Source organism: Beta vulgaris, chromosome 2 (genome assembly GCF_026745355.1).
Source record: "Beta vulgaris subsp. vulgaris cultivar EL10 chromosome 2, EL10.2, whole genome shotgun sequence".
NCBI lineage: Eukaryota > Viridiplantae > Streptophyta > Magnoliopsida > Caryophyllales > Amaranthaceae > Beta > Beta vulgaris.
The window spans coordinates 14,111,132-14,125,073 of NC_079203.1; the positions used below are offsets into that span (position 1 = coordinate 14,111,132).

General features: G+C 33.7%; 1 pseudogene; it reads right to left on the reverse strand.

Annotated features, from left to right (window-relative positions):
- Window positions 1-1,660: 1,660 nt before the first annotated feature.
- LOC109134442 (uncharacterized) lies at window positions 1,661-4,299 on the reverse strand (annotated as a pseudogene).
- Window positions 4,300-13,942: the final 9,643 nt, after the last annotated feature.

Below are 13,942 nucleotides of genomic sequence, written 5' to 3' on the forward strand. Positions count from 1 at the left end.
TGATTAATAATTTCTGTAAGATAAAGTGATGGTGTTAAGTGTCTTGTATGTTCACTTTTTTTCTAAAGTCATTTTTTCTTTAGTAAACATCACACATACAAATTGTATAGAGGTGCACTTTTTAAAATAAGAAAGTGAAGGAAATAAACTTATACCCCCTAATTTTTAGTTCCAACCTATAAAATTAATTATCATACCTCATAATTACCATACAGGAACTAGTGTATTGACCTCATATTGAATATAATGTCTTAGTCATAAGTACTTGCTAAAAGGAAGACTTAGTGTAATCCCCCATAATTTTAAAGGATTTTATAAATATATTTTAGTATTTATATATTTATATTTAAACATAATTTAGTTTCAAATGATTTATTTATTTAAAGAAGGTTGACTATTATACAAGTCAAAAGAAATTTTTTTAAGGATTTGTGGAAGTTAAAAATATTTTATTTTGGCATGCTTTGAAAAAGGTTAGAAATACTAATTTGATTTGGAAAAGAAGTCTAAGTGGACTTGAGGAACCCAAGTTTTAATTAGATTAGGAAAAAGGAGTTATATTGATGTTAGGAGTCCTAATTTATTTATCCTATTCATCATCAAATTTAATTATTGAGCCCAATCTCCTTTTCCTAAGCCCAAAAGGAAACCTCCTTATAAATATCTTAATACCCAATTATTTTACCCCACACAAAGATTATATTCTCTCTCTTTTCTCAAAACTCACGGCCAACTTATTTCTTCTCTCTCCTCACGATTTTCTTTGTTCTTCCTTCTCTCAAGTTTTCTTCTTCTTCAAGTAACGTTTCTTCTTTAACAAGAAACGTCACAAAACCTTCAAAATCTCCAATTTCGGTGCGCAACTGCTGCTGCGTGGCCCTGTTATTTCCAGTGCCTCATTGTTCTTCTTCTTGGTTCTTTGATTGTTAGTTAATTTCTTTTCTTCTTTCTCGAGTTTCCAATAAAGACTATGTTTTTATACTTTATTTTAATGCTAATCATGATTATTAGTTTTAATTTACTGTTTTAATAAATAATCTTGATTCATGTATATTATATATTGTAAGAATAAAATTTCAAATTTCTTTATTATTTTTAGATTGAAGTTTTAATCATCAAAACATGAATTTTTAGGGTGTTAATTTTTAGAAAACCACAGTAGTATGTTATAAACTATGAGATTGGTTTAAGTCATGAATTTAAGCATGTTACATATGTTTAAAGAGGATTTTATGGTTTTATAAGTTGTTGGAATTTTTGAAAAGGCTTTAATAATGGAGTTTTAAGGGTTTTAATTACTAGTATGGTAGTACTATACTTGGAAGTAAAAGTAATTGAAGTTTTGATAGTAAAAGTAACTTTTGAATATGTTTAAAGGGGATTTTAAATATTTTAAAGTTGTTGTATTTTATTTAAGAGTATTGATTTTAGTTTATATTGATTATTTTAGGCGGAGATACGCAGTAGGTGACTTTTATGGAACTAAAGGTGGCCTACCAACTAGTTTACACAAGGTACGTACATACCTGTGTGCAGGGCCGTCTTAGTGGTTTATGGGGCCCTGTTCTAAATTTGAAATTGGGCCCTATACATATATAACAAATGTCTTTTTAAACACTAAAATTTCAATTTTTTATTCAAATCAATAATAGCAAATCAATACAAATTAATCTTTATAACAAACTTCTATCTAAAAAGTGCAGTTCTCGTAGCATTCTTTGAAGCAAAATTATCAATTAAATCATCATATTCTACTTTCTCCAAAAGATCATTTTCAATCGTTATCAACGCCAATCCATTAAGTCTCTCTTGTAACATTGTTGAGCGAAGATATGACTTCAATAACTTCAACTTTGAGAAACTTCTTTCTGCAGATGCAACAGTTACAGGAATAGTCAACAAAATTCTATAAGCAACACTTGCGTTAAGACACCAATACAAATCTTTAACTAAGTTCAAAATGTCAAGAGGTCCCTCTATGTCGTCGGACAAAATTTCTCTAACCAACTTCAACTCCACAAATAATTCATTTCCATCAATATCAGATTGATCATTAGATTTCAGTGCATTTTCAAGTTTAATACATGAAGACTTTAAGCTCAAATCATCCAATGACTTCAAATTATGAGAAGTGAATAAGAAACCAAATATACTTTCATATTCCTCAAATTGCTCAAATCTCTTATTAAGAGAGCTAATTGCTTGATCAACAATGTAAAAAAAGTAATTAACTCTAAAGGATTCTTGAGCAGATAATGGAGCATTTGATGATGTGCTTGGATTTTCATCAAAATGTTTTTTTCTTCGAATTTCACGCTTTTGAGGAAAAATAGGATCAATATCCATTTCCACTGCAAGTTTTTTAGCACTATCTAAGGCATCTTCAAAACCATTCTCTCTATACTTCTCAAAAAAACAAATCAAACCCCTTATTTTTCTCATAGCCACATCAATTTGCATTTCCTTTGATTGTAAAAGTTTGCTTACCGAATTAATTGCACATAATATGTCATACCAAATTATTATTGCAATTAAAAACTCAAAATCACCAAGCTCATTATTTGCTAAGGATTTAGCTTCACTTTTTATTTTGGAATCATTATCACAATCACCTACTTCAAGTAAAGCTTCTCGTAAGGAATCTAATTGCTTCAACACTTTCTAACCGACTCTCCCAACGAGTAGAGGGTTAAGATTTAGGAGTTCTTTTTTTCACATTGTCTTTTAAAATTTGCCATCTCTTAGTAGAACCTGCAAAAATTGTATATATACGTAGAATGACACCGAAAAAATCTTTAGCTTTACTACATGAGTTGGCCATGTCACATAATGTCAAGTTAAGGCTATGACAACCACAAGATGTATAAAAAGCTCTAGAATTCAAATCCAACAATTTCTTTTGAACTCCTTGATGTTTACCTTTCATATTTGATCCATTATCATAACCTTGGCCTCTCACATCGATTACATCAAGATCAAGATTTTTCAACTCATTTATTAAAACATCAAAAAGTCCTTGTCCAGTTGTATCATTTACATTCAAAAATCCTAAGGAAGATTCCTCAATGCAAACATGATTTGCAGAAACATTGACTTATCTCAATATCAAAGTCATTTGTTCTTGATGGCTAACATCAGGAGTACAATCAAGTATTACTGAAAAATATTTTGCTTGTTTAATTTGCTTAATAATTTCAGTTTTAATCACGGAACCGAGTAAATGTATCAACTCATTTTGGATGGTATGACCAAGATAATGATATTGAGTCTCATTATTAGTAATACGCTTGACATGTTCTTGGACAATTGGGTCAAACTCTGCCAACATCTCAATTAAGCCCAAAAAATTACCATTACTTTTTTGGTAGAGTTTTCCATTAGAACCACGGAATGCTAATTATGTTTAGCCAAAAATTTGACAACTGAAATAATTCTTTGCAACACTTTTTTCCAATGATCCTTTTCTTTCTCAATTAATCTTTTAGTTGTCGTATCAATAGTTTGATTTTTTTGAAATCTTAGACGCAACTCATACCAAGTGGTCATATTTTTAACATGATCCATGCTTGTCTCATGTTCTTTAAATCTTATGCCAATATGACCCCAATCAGAAAAGCCTTCATTTGTCAACTGACCCCTACCAATTCCTTTTTTAAATAATTTGCAACAAAAACAAAAAACTCTATCAAGCTCATTTGAATAAACAAGCCAATATCTATCACATTTCTCACCATTTGATAAAACTCTATTATATAAATTAGCGGTAAATCGCCTAGAGAATTTATCTTTAGGACCTTTCACAATAGAATAATATCTTTTAGGTCCCTTTTGCACTAATAGATCAATCATTTTAGAATTAAGACCATCCCAAACTCTTGGATCATATATATCAGGCATATAACTAGGCTCACATGGATCGACATTGTCATTATTATTATCAACATTTTCACCATTGACATTATCATTCTCAATTGGCTCATCATCAACATTAGAAGTATCATTAGGCACACCAAAAGTAGGATTATCATTAGGCACATTATCAATACTAGGATTACCATTAGGCACATCATTAACATCATTATTCACAATAGGCACATCATGGACATGTTCAACATCAATATCATTTTCAAGATTTATTGGAGATTCAACATGAACGTCAACATTTTCATTTTCAAGATTTATTGGACATTCAACATGAACATGAACATTTTCATTTTCAACATTATGATTAGTAACTTGCGCTTCTTTGATGATGAATTTATCAAGAGCTCCTTTTTGAGACTCAATCAACAATTCCATTTTTTTTCCTTTTCTTACGCTTTTAATATCAAGAATCATATTTTCTAGTATGAGGGGCCATTATTTATAAAATCATAGAAGGTTTCACCAATTTAACAATTAAAAATGAGTTTCAAATGGATTGATATAACCTGGAGAGATGAACTTTACATCAAAAACATCATCTGATTAAATTTCTCCAATCACAAAATCACCTCGCTCCGTTCAAACAAAATTAACCTTCATCACACAAAAGTAATAGATTATTACGGTAACAAATTAAAAAACAAAATAAATATTGTGAAGCATTATAAATAAAAATCAGGTGCATTCTACATAAAATCCAGTCGTTTTATACAATTGAATATACCCAAAAAGAATGGCAGCCTACTTTTTTCATCTTTCTTTCGAGATTTTCCATCTAAACTTAAACTTATCATCTTTAATTCTTTTTATTGATCAAATCTCAATCAATCCCACAAATATAATAATAAAAATAAAAAATCAGAAGAATTACATCCAAAAAGAACTTGTTAATATCTTTATTAACGTATCAACTATCAACATTAGAATGAATACATAGTGCTCCATCTCACTGCTTTATTTTTGATATGTGGCTTGACAGTTGACTTATTAGCTTTGAGAAAAGAAAGAAGTAATCAATTTGATGAATTATCACTATTCACTGCTTTATTTTTTAGATGTGGTTAATTTTACTTTTTATTTTAAAAGAAAGATTCAATTTGTGGAATAGCTAGTTGTCGATCAAGCATATGACCATATGTCCATCTATTCACATGATGAAACAATCTTTTATCAAGTATCAACCATCAGATAAATTATCGAAAATTGATAACGATAAAATTTCAGATAAACTTCACAAAGAAACCTATCAAGGCTATCATTATCATCAATTCATTATTTGAAGTAAAATAACAATCTTTTATCAATAAAGAACATTAAACATACAAAACACTTTCCCTAACTGCACGCTTCTACCAAAAACAAAACGCCCAAAAATCTGAATGGCTAAAATCATATCAATATCACATAAACATAACCTAATCAAATCGCAAAAAATAATATTAAAAAGAAAAAAAAACCCTAATATCATAAAAATGTGACCTTCTAATTTCTGGAATGGGGATTCATAATTGCAGAAAATAATAATAATAATCAAAATTAAATCAAGTATATTCGAATGTTCCACATAATTGAACAGAAAATTAATTGTAAAAAAAATAATCGAATTCAAAATTAAATTAAAATCAAGCATAAGCATGCATTATTGAAGAAAAATCAAAATCAAAATCAAAATACTACTTACTTGATAATTCAATGAACTCGATTGAGAATTGGGAAGTAGATGTTAAGAACCTTGAAAATTTCCCCTTTATATATACCTCTAAAAAATTAGCCGTGTGATATAAAGAAATTAGGAGAAATCAAAATTAATCCTTTCTTGCTATTGATAATGAATGACAATCTCAAATTGGGGAAAAATAATTTTTTTTCGGTTAGAGAGAGAAAAAAAAAACCAACTTTCCATTGATAATAAAGAGAATTGATGAAGAGCCAAAAAAAAAATCGAGAAAGAATTGATGTAGTATCAAAGAAGTTTGAAAGAATTGAAGATTAAGGAAGGTGAATGTCGTGAATCATGGAGTGTGATTTGTGAATCAAGATAGATGGAGAAGTTTGAGGAAAGTTACTATCTTACTGAATTAAGCGTGATGTTTGAGGAAAGAAGGGTGAAGGACTTGGGCTAGATTCTTTTTTAAGATTGGGCCCTCTAAATTAAACCAATCTTTTTTAAATTGGGGCCCTGTGCAAAGGGGCGCTTTGCACACCCCTTGCTACGGGCCTTCCTGTGTGCTATGTGATTAGTATCATGATTTAAGGAGAAAAAGTTGTAGTATCATGTATAGAAACTTTATAAGTTCACATGTGATTTCTAGTATGATTGAATTCTAAATGTTTTAGGCCTGTGTGCAAGCATGTTAATTATGAGATTTATTATGAGTTAAAGATTGTCATGTTTGTATGGAATTATTGATGCAAGCATGTGGATGAGAACTTTGTTTATTAATTCACATGAGGGAATTAATATATTATTGAGATTGAATCATGTTTATTCATATGTTCCCTTGCAAGTATTATTTTCAATACTTTATAAGGATTGTGGGCCTTATCTGGTAAGTTGACAAGTTATGCCTTTGAAAGGTAAGATTTCTTGTTGGCTAGGTTAACAAAATAAGAAAAATTGAAATTAAAAGAAAGTAATCTTGGATTGTAAGTTGTAATCACTGATTTGTGAATGCTTGATTTAATATTGTTATGCCTTATCTGTGTGTGTGTGTGTGTGTGTGTTGTGTGTGTGGTGTGTGTGTGTGTGTGTGTGTGTGTGTGTGTGTGTTGTGTGAGGAGAGTGTGTTGTGTGTGTGTGTGTGTGTGTGTGTGTGTGTGTGTGTGTGTGTGTCTCATAACAAGTAATAAAATGTAAATCACGTAAAGTGTATCGAGGATAGTTATAGACTTTAGACTGGTGCACGTCTAGAGTTGGAAATTAGGAGTTGGGGTACATAGTGAGCGTGCCATGGCTTTTCTGGGTAATGGATTGATCACTATTCCTATTTTTTTCAAAAGGTTCCTCGATATCGCAGGTCATTCTGGAATACGGAGTCGCGCTCGTATTTCGTCTTCTTAGTGAAGGCATTAGTAGAGAAGACAATTCGAGTCTAATAACTATGTACTATTCCATTAAAGTAATAAAAAGATGTTTAGAGTTTTGTTCAGTAGAAGTTGTCTGCAGAAATGTTATATTGTTATATTATTATTTATCCCTGCATCTTATTTATTAGTATCATGTTAGGAATTCTTATGTATTAGTATGTAGTACTCAACTTTGCTGATTACGTGTTTTGTTTGTGATTATTGATCATGGCTTTGCCTTATTGATCTTGTGATGACCCATTTTAGTGAGCAGATTCTCTAAAGCATCGACATTTACAGGTTTGCAGATGTTGCATCATTCGGAATCTGGGAATGGAGAGCTTGTGTAATCTAGTATATTTTATTTTCTGCATTAGTAGGAAAGTACTTCAATAAGTTTATTTGAGTAGACATACTTAGAGTGTTTGATTTTAATGTACTTATTTATTTATTTATGACAATAAAGTATGAAGTTTAGTTAGATGTTTTCCGCTGCAAATTTCTGAATAAGCCGATATGTTATCACACGGGCGATAATGCTTTGGTAATTCTCTAAATTTTATATTAAAAGATATTTCTGAAAAGAGAGAATTATCGGGGTGTTACAAAGTGGTATCAGAGCTTTATGTTATTTTCGAAACTTTTAGGCGCCTAACTAACTTACCAGTTATTTGAAGAAACTCTTATAATTGCTCCTACTTATTCATTTTGAAAAACTTATAGGAATATATATTATTAGGTAATTTTGATCGGAAATGTTTTTTAGAGGGACTGAAATATTTTTATTTATTGTCCGATTTTTTTTATTCAAAAATTTTATGTGCTCCAATTTTTTTTATTTCGAATTTTCGTGATAATTCGAAAATTGTAGGATTCCGAATTGTTTTTAGGGTCAATTTTTTTTTCCTTTTCGAATTTCATAGGTCCGAAATTTTTAGTTCGACGTTTAATTAATATTATTTTCAAAGGATGCCTGTATTATTTTTATTGCCTTTAAAGTTCTACTTGTTGCATTGTGAGAATGTGTAGTATAGGATGGGCATGTAGGATAGAAATATTATATGCCGGCATTGAATATTTAGTTCAGCATGTTATTTTTTTTCTTTCCTGCTAACTATTCATGATTATTTTTTCCCCCTGCTAACTATTATATTTTTCTTCCCTTCTAAGTGTTACCTTCTTATGCCTATGATGTTAATGATAACTCTTTATTGTTTATTGTTGGAAATTGCGTTCAGGGAGAGTACTAAAATATTGTGGCATATATTTGGTTTTGTAGATCCTTAAATATGTGTGCCAGATTAGAAAGTTATTACAACCCCATTGTCCTGAGTGATGATGAAGTTGATGAGGATATTGCACCTATTGATGATAGAGAGTATACCAATCTAGAATGGACCACGCGTAGAATACTGAGGTCAGGATTGACTAGCGATGATGAGCTCATTGTGGAACTTGACCATGCTAGAGGCCAAACTAGAGAAGACGTCTATCATGCATTTGTGTGAGACTGATACTGAACTTGAGGAGGATGAAGAGCCTCAACCCACTAGAAGATCAAAGCAACAAAGAAAATATGTCTACTACTATGAGGATGATATAGAGGAAACTGAAGATGAGACCTTCAGGCCTGACCAATACCAGGAATCTAAGGACAAGGTGACAATATAGTGCCTTAGATTATTATATATTTCTGATTAGCAAAACAATATAGTATATTTATATAATAATGTTGGATATATGACCAACAGTGATAAAATAGTTTTATAGTACCATTGTTTTAGGAAAAGTATAACGTTTAGTAACATTTATTTTATGAAATATCCTTTATAGAGGAATAAAAGCTATTATTTATTTATATGAGTGAGTAAGAATTTATTCTGGGCACGTGATGAGAATCTTTCTTTTTTTTTTTGGTTATACCACCAAAAACACCAATGTACGCCCTAATCCTCAAAGGACTGGAGCACTCACAAGGCCAAGCATGGCTCAACTTACCAGCTCTAATTACAAAGCTTCAATCCAATCTATATCCCTATGACTCCACTTTACAGATTTACATAAATATATTCGTTGCTTTACAGTATATTGAATGGTTTTAACTATACATTCTATTCTAGGAACTTTATCTAACCCGTAAGATTCATTCCTTGCTTTCCATATCTGGTATACAGCAGCAACAATTATAGCAAATAGGACATGTTTCCTTATCTTAGTCCTAGAATAACAACTTCTAATCCACTGGCTTAAAGTCTTCCTTCTGTCAGCTATGCCTATCCACTGAAGCAAGGCAACCATCAATCTCTTACTAAACAAGCAGTCAAAAAAGAGATGTTCTTGGGATTCAACATCATTCCCACATATGAAACACTTGTTATCTTGACTGATATGATATTGGAACAATTTTTCCTTTGTTCTTAATATGTCCAGAATGCCTAACCAAGCAATGAATCTATGCTTAGGGAGAGACATTCTATTCCAGATTCCTGTTGCCACTGGGGAACGTCAGCAAGGAGCTTTTAATAAGCTTTGTTGATAGAGTTAATACTATCATTGCTCCATTGATGCATACCTAGTGACTGCAACTCAGTTTTGGTTTTGCATAGACACTTCCGAATCCAGCTAGCTCCAGTTGGTGGTTGGTAGGACCACCAGTTAGCATGTTTCTACGTGATGGAAATCTTTTTATTATTTAAATTTTCATTATATGCTTATATTCTTACTTGTTTCTACTTGCATGTTGATGTGAATATATTTTACATGGATGATTATGTGATTATTAGAGAATATTTTATGTTATACTTGGAACTGGTTGAGAAATTGTTTGTTAATGCGATCTTTAATGATCAACTCAAATGTTGCCTTCTTAGATGGGCATGTAAGTTATACTAGAACCTAAAGTAGAGTTATATTACTTGCAGGTTCCGAAGTAGAATGGCTAACAACAATGACCTAGTTGCTGCTATTCGCCTTTTGGCGGAGAAATTGACTCAGGAGAGAGCTGAGCGTCTTGAGACTGCTGGGGAAATGTTTGAAAGGCTAGCTAAGGTTAAGCCACCATACTATAAGAGGCAAGCTGACCCAACCTTCTTAGAAAACTGGGTTAGGGAGTTTGAGAAACTTTTTGAGGTTGTTACCCTGAGTATATGAGAGTGGGTCAGGTTGTGCTAAATGTGAAACATGAGGCTGATTTATGATTGAGAGATAGTGGAGCTAGATTGAGTGTTGTGGAAGGATTAGGTTGGGATGCCTTTGTGATTGCCTTGAGAGGGAAATTTTACCCTGCCATTATGAGAAAGCAAAAGGCCCAAGAATTCATTAACCTTAGGATGGGTAGCATGACCATCTCTGAGTACTACAACAAATTCATAGCCCTGTCCAGATTTGCACCTGAGGTTGTAGCCACTGAGGAACTTATGGCTCAAAGGTTTGAGCAAGGCTTAACTAATGAGATACAATTGGGATTAGGAGGAGAGACCTTTACATTCGTGGATGTAGTGTATGGGAGAGCATCCCATATTTATAGACTACAATCAAGGAGAGATAAGAAAAACGTGGTGGTAGGTGAGAAGAGAAGAGATTTTAATGCTGGGGGAAACCAAGGGAATTTCAAGAGAAACCGGAATGGTAACGGGAATTTCCAAGGGAGAAACAACCAAGATAACTGCAACAAGGGTAAACTTGAGAGAGTTCATCACTGCAAAAGCTGTGACAAAAACCACCCTGGAAGAGATTGTAAGGGAGACCTAGTGATTTGTAACTACTGCCAAAAGAAGGGTCATAGGGAGTATGAGTGCTATTCTAAGCATGGTAAGGAGCAGAAAGGTCAAGGGAGTGGTAATCAGGTCAGATCAGGGTTCAACCAGTCTGGAAACCATGGTCCTAAGCCTGTAGGACAGCAGAACAACTAGGGGAATTATAGTAAGCCTGCAAGTGACAATCCCAACCAGAATAAGCCTGCAGGTAAACTTTACGTGATGAGTCGGAAGGAAACTGAGAAATCTGCCAACGTACTTTCTGGTAATTTTTCTATTAACTCAGTCCTTGTTAAAACATTATTTGATTCGGGGGCAACTTATTCTTTTATATCATCATTTGTCCTAAAGAATCTGGGGTTAGTAAATTATGAAGAAATTGTCTTGTCTATTAGTATTCCCACTCGAGAGATCATAAGGTATACCAAGTGGTTTAGAAATTTGCCTTTGAAGATAGGAGACTGTGTTTTCCATCTGACTTAATAGAATTTAATTTGGGAGACCTGGATGTGATTATCGACTGTGAGATTCAGAAGGCAGTGTTGAGAAACCCTTTGGGAAAATTGACCACCTATAGACGTTTTGGGAAACCTAAGAAGTTTGGAGTTATCTCTGCTATGCAAGTGAGGAAGTTGATGAAAAAGGGGTGTGAGTTATTCTTCTGCAGTGTACCGGATGTGAGTGAGGAAGTTGGAGTGAAGCTTGAGATGTCCCAATTGTGAACAAGTTTATGGATGTGTTTCCAAGTGAGATTTCAGGTATGCCACCTGCTAGAGCTGTTAAGTTCACCATAGACTTAGTTCCTGGAACTGCACCTATATCTAAGGCACCCTATAGAATGGCACCTCCTAAGATGAGTGAGTTGAAAATGCAATTGCAAGAACTATTGGATAAAGGTTATATTAGGCCAAGCTCATCACCTTGGGGAGCTCCTGTGTTGTTTGTGAAGAAAAAGGATGGTAGCATGAGGCTATGTATTGATTATAGGGAGTTGAATAATGTAACCATCAAAAACAAATATCCTTTGCCTAGAATAGATGATCTATTCAACCAGTTGAATGGAGCGAGTGTGTTCTCAAAGATTAACTTACGTTCAGGATATCATCAATTGAGGGTAGTTGATAAGGATGTACCTAAGACTGTCTTTCGAACGCGTTATGGTCACTATGAGTTCACTATAATGTCATTTGGGTTAACCAATACTCCTGCTATATTTATGGATGTAATGAATAGGATCTTTCATGAGTTTTTAGATAAGTTTGTAGTAGTTTTCATTGATGATATACTGATATATTCGAAGAATGAGGCTGAGCATGACGAGCACTTGAGGATCATTTTGGAGACATTGAGTAAAAAGCAATTGTATGCTAAGTTCTCTAAGTGTGAGTTCCGTTTGGAGAAAGTAGCATTTTTGGATCACTATGTGTCTAAGGAAGGAGTCTCTGTAGATCCTGCTAAGATTCAAGCTGTGAGTGAGTGGCCAAGTCCAAAGAGCGTGTCCGATATTAGAAGTTTCTTAGGTCTAGCTGGCTATTATAGGAGATTTGTGAAAGATTTCTCGAAGATAGCGAGGCCTATGACCAACTTGATGAAAAAGGAGTCAAAATTTGAGTGGAATGAAAAGTGTGAAGAAGCCTTTCAAATTTTGAAAGATCGTTTAACCTCTACACCTGTTTTGATCCTGCCAGATGGGAATGAGAGATTTGAGGTATATAGTGATGCTTCGAAGAATGGTCTAGGATGTGTGCTACAACCGAATGGTAAGGTAATTGTATATGCTTCACGTCAATTGAAACCTTATGAGGCTAACTACCCTACCCATGACCTATAGTTAGCTGCCATAGTGTTTGCATTGAAAATTTGGAGACATTACCTCTATGGAGCGACTTGTAAGATATTCACAGACCATAAGAGCTTAAAGTAGATTTTCACCCAAAAAGACCTAAATATGAGGCAAAGAAGATGGCTAGAGTTGATTAAGGATTATGACCTAGACATTCAATATCATGAGGGGAAAGCAAATGTGGTTGCTGATGCCTTGAGTAGAAAATCAAGTCATAGCTTGAGTGCCTTGATAACCCTGAGGAGTTGTGTTGAGATATGCAAAGGCTAAGCCTAGAAATCTTAAATCCCGGGGAAAGTGAGGCAAGACTTAGTGCTATATCTTTGGGTCTGTCAGTTTTCGATGAGATCAAAGAGGGTCAAGTTGGGGATGAGCACCTAGCTAAAACCAAGGAGAAAATGAAGTAAGGTAAGGAAGCTGACTTTAAGATTCATGATGATGGGAGTTTAAGGTTTAAAGGGAGGTGATGTGTACCACAGAAGTGTAATGACCTTAAGAGACACCTTATGGATGAGGGGCATAATACTCCATATTTTGTGCACCCTGGGGGTGATAAGTTGTATAAAGACCTTAAGGTTATCTATTGGTGGCCAAATATGAAGCGAGAGGTAGCTGAGTATGTGTCTAAGTGCCTAACCTGTCAGAAGGTGAAGATAGATCATAAAAGACCTTTGGGGAAGGTTCGATCCTTAGAAGTTCCTGGATGAAAGTGGGATTCTATTTCTATGGACTTTGTGACTGCCTTACCTAAAACGAGGAGTGGAAATGACACTATTTGGGTTATTGTAGATAGATTGACCAAATCCACTGTATTTATACCCATTAAGGAGACATGAAAAAAGAAGTAACTTGCTAAGACAAACATTAGGCATGTGGTGAGACTACATGGAGTTCCAAAGGATATCATTTCTGACTATGACTCTAGGTTTATTTCTAAATTTTGGAAAAAATGTCCAATTAAATCCTGGGACAACATTAAAAATGAGAACAACCATTCACCCTGCGACTGATGGTCGGACTGAGAGGACTAACCAGACTATGGAGGACATGTTGAGAGCATGTGCTATTAACTTTCAAGGTAGTTGGGAGGACCAATTAGACCTAATCGAGTTTTCCTATAACAATAGTTATCATGCGAGCATTAAGATGGCACCTTTTGAGGCATTATATGGATGGAAGTGTAGAAGCCCCAATTATTGGAACGACTTTAGTGAAAATATAGTCTTGGGGACAGATTTTATTGAGGAAACCGTTAAGAATGTCAGACTGATTCAGGCTAGAATTCAAGCTGCGCAAGATAGGAAGAAAAGTTATGCTGATGTGAAACGACGCGAGGATGAGTTTGCTATAGGTG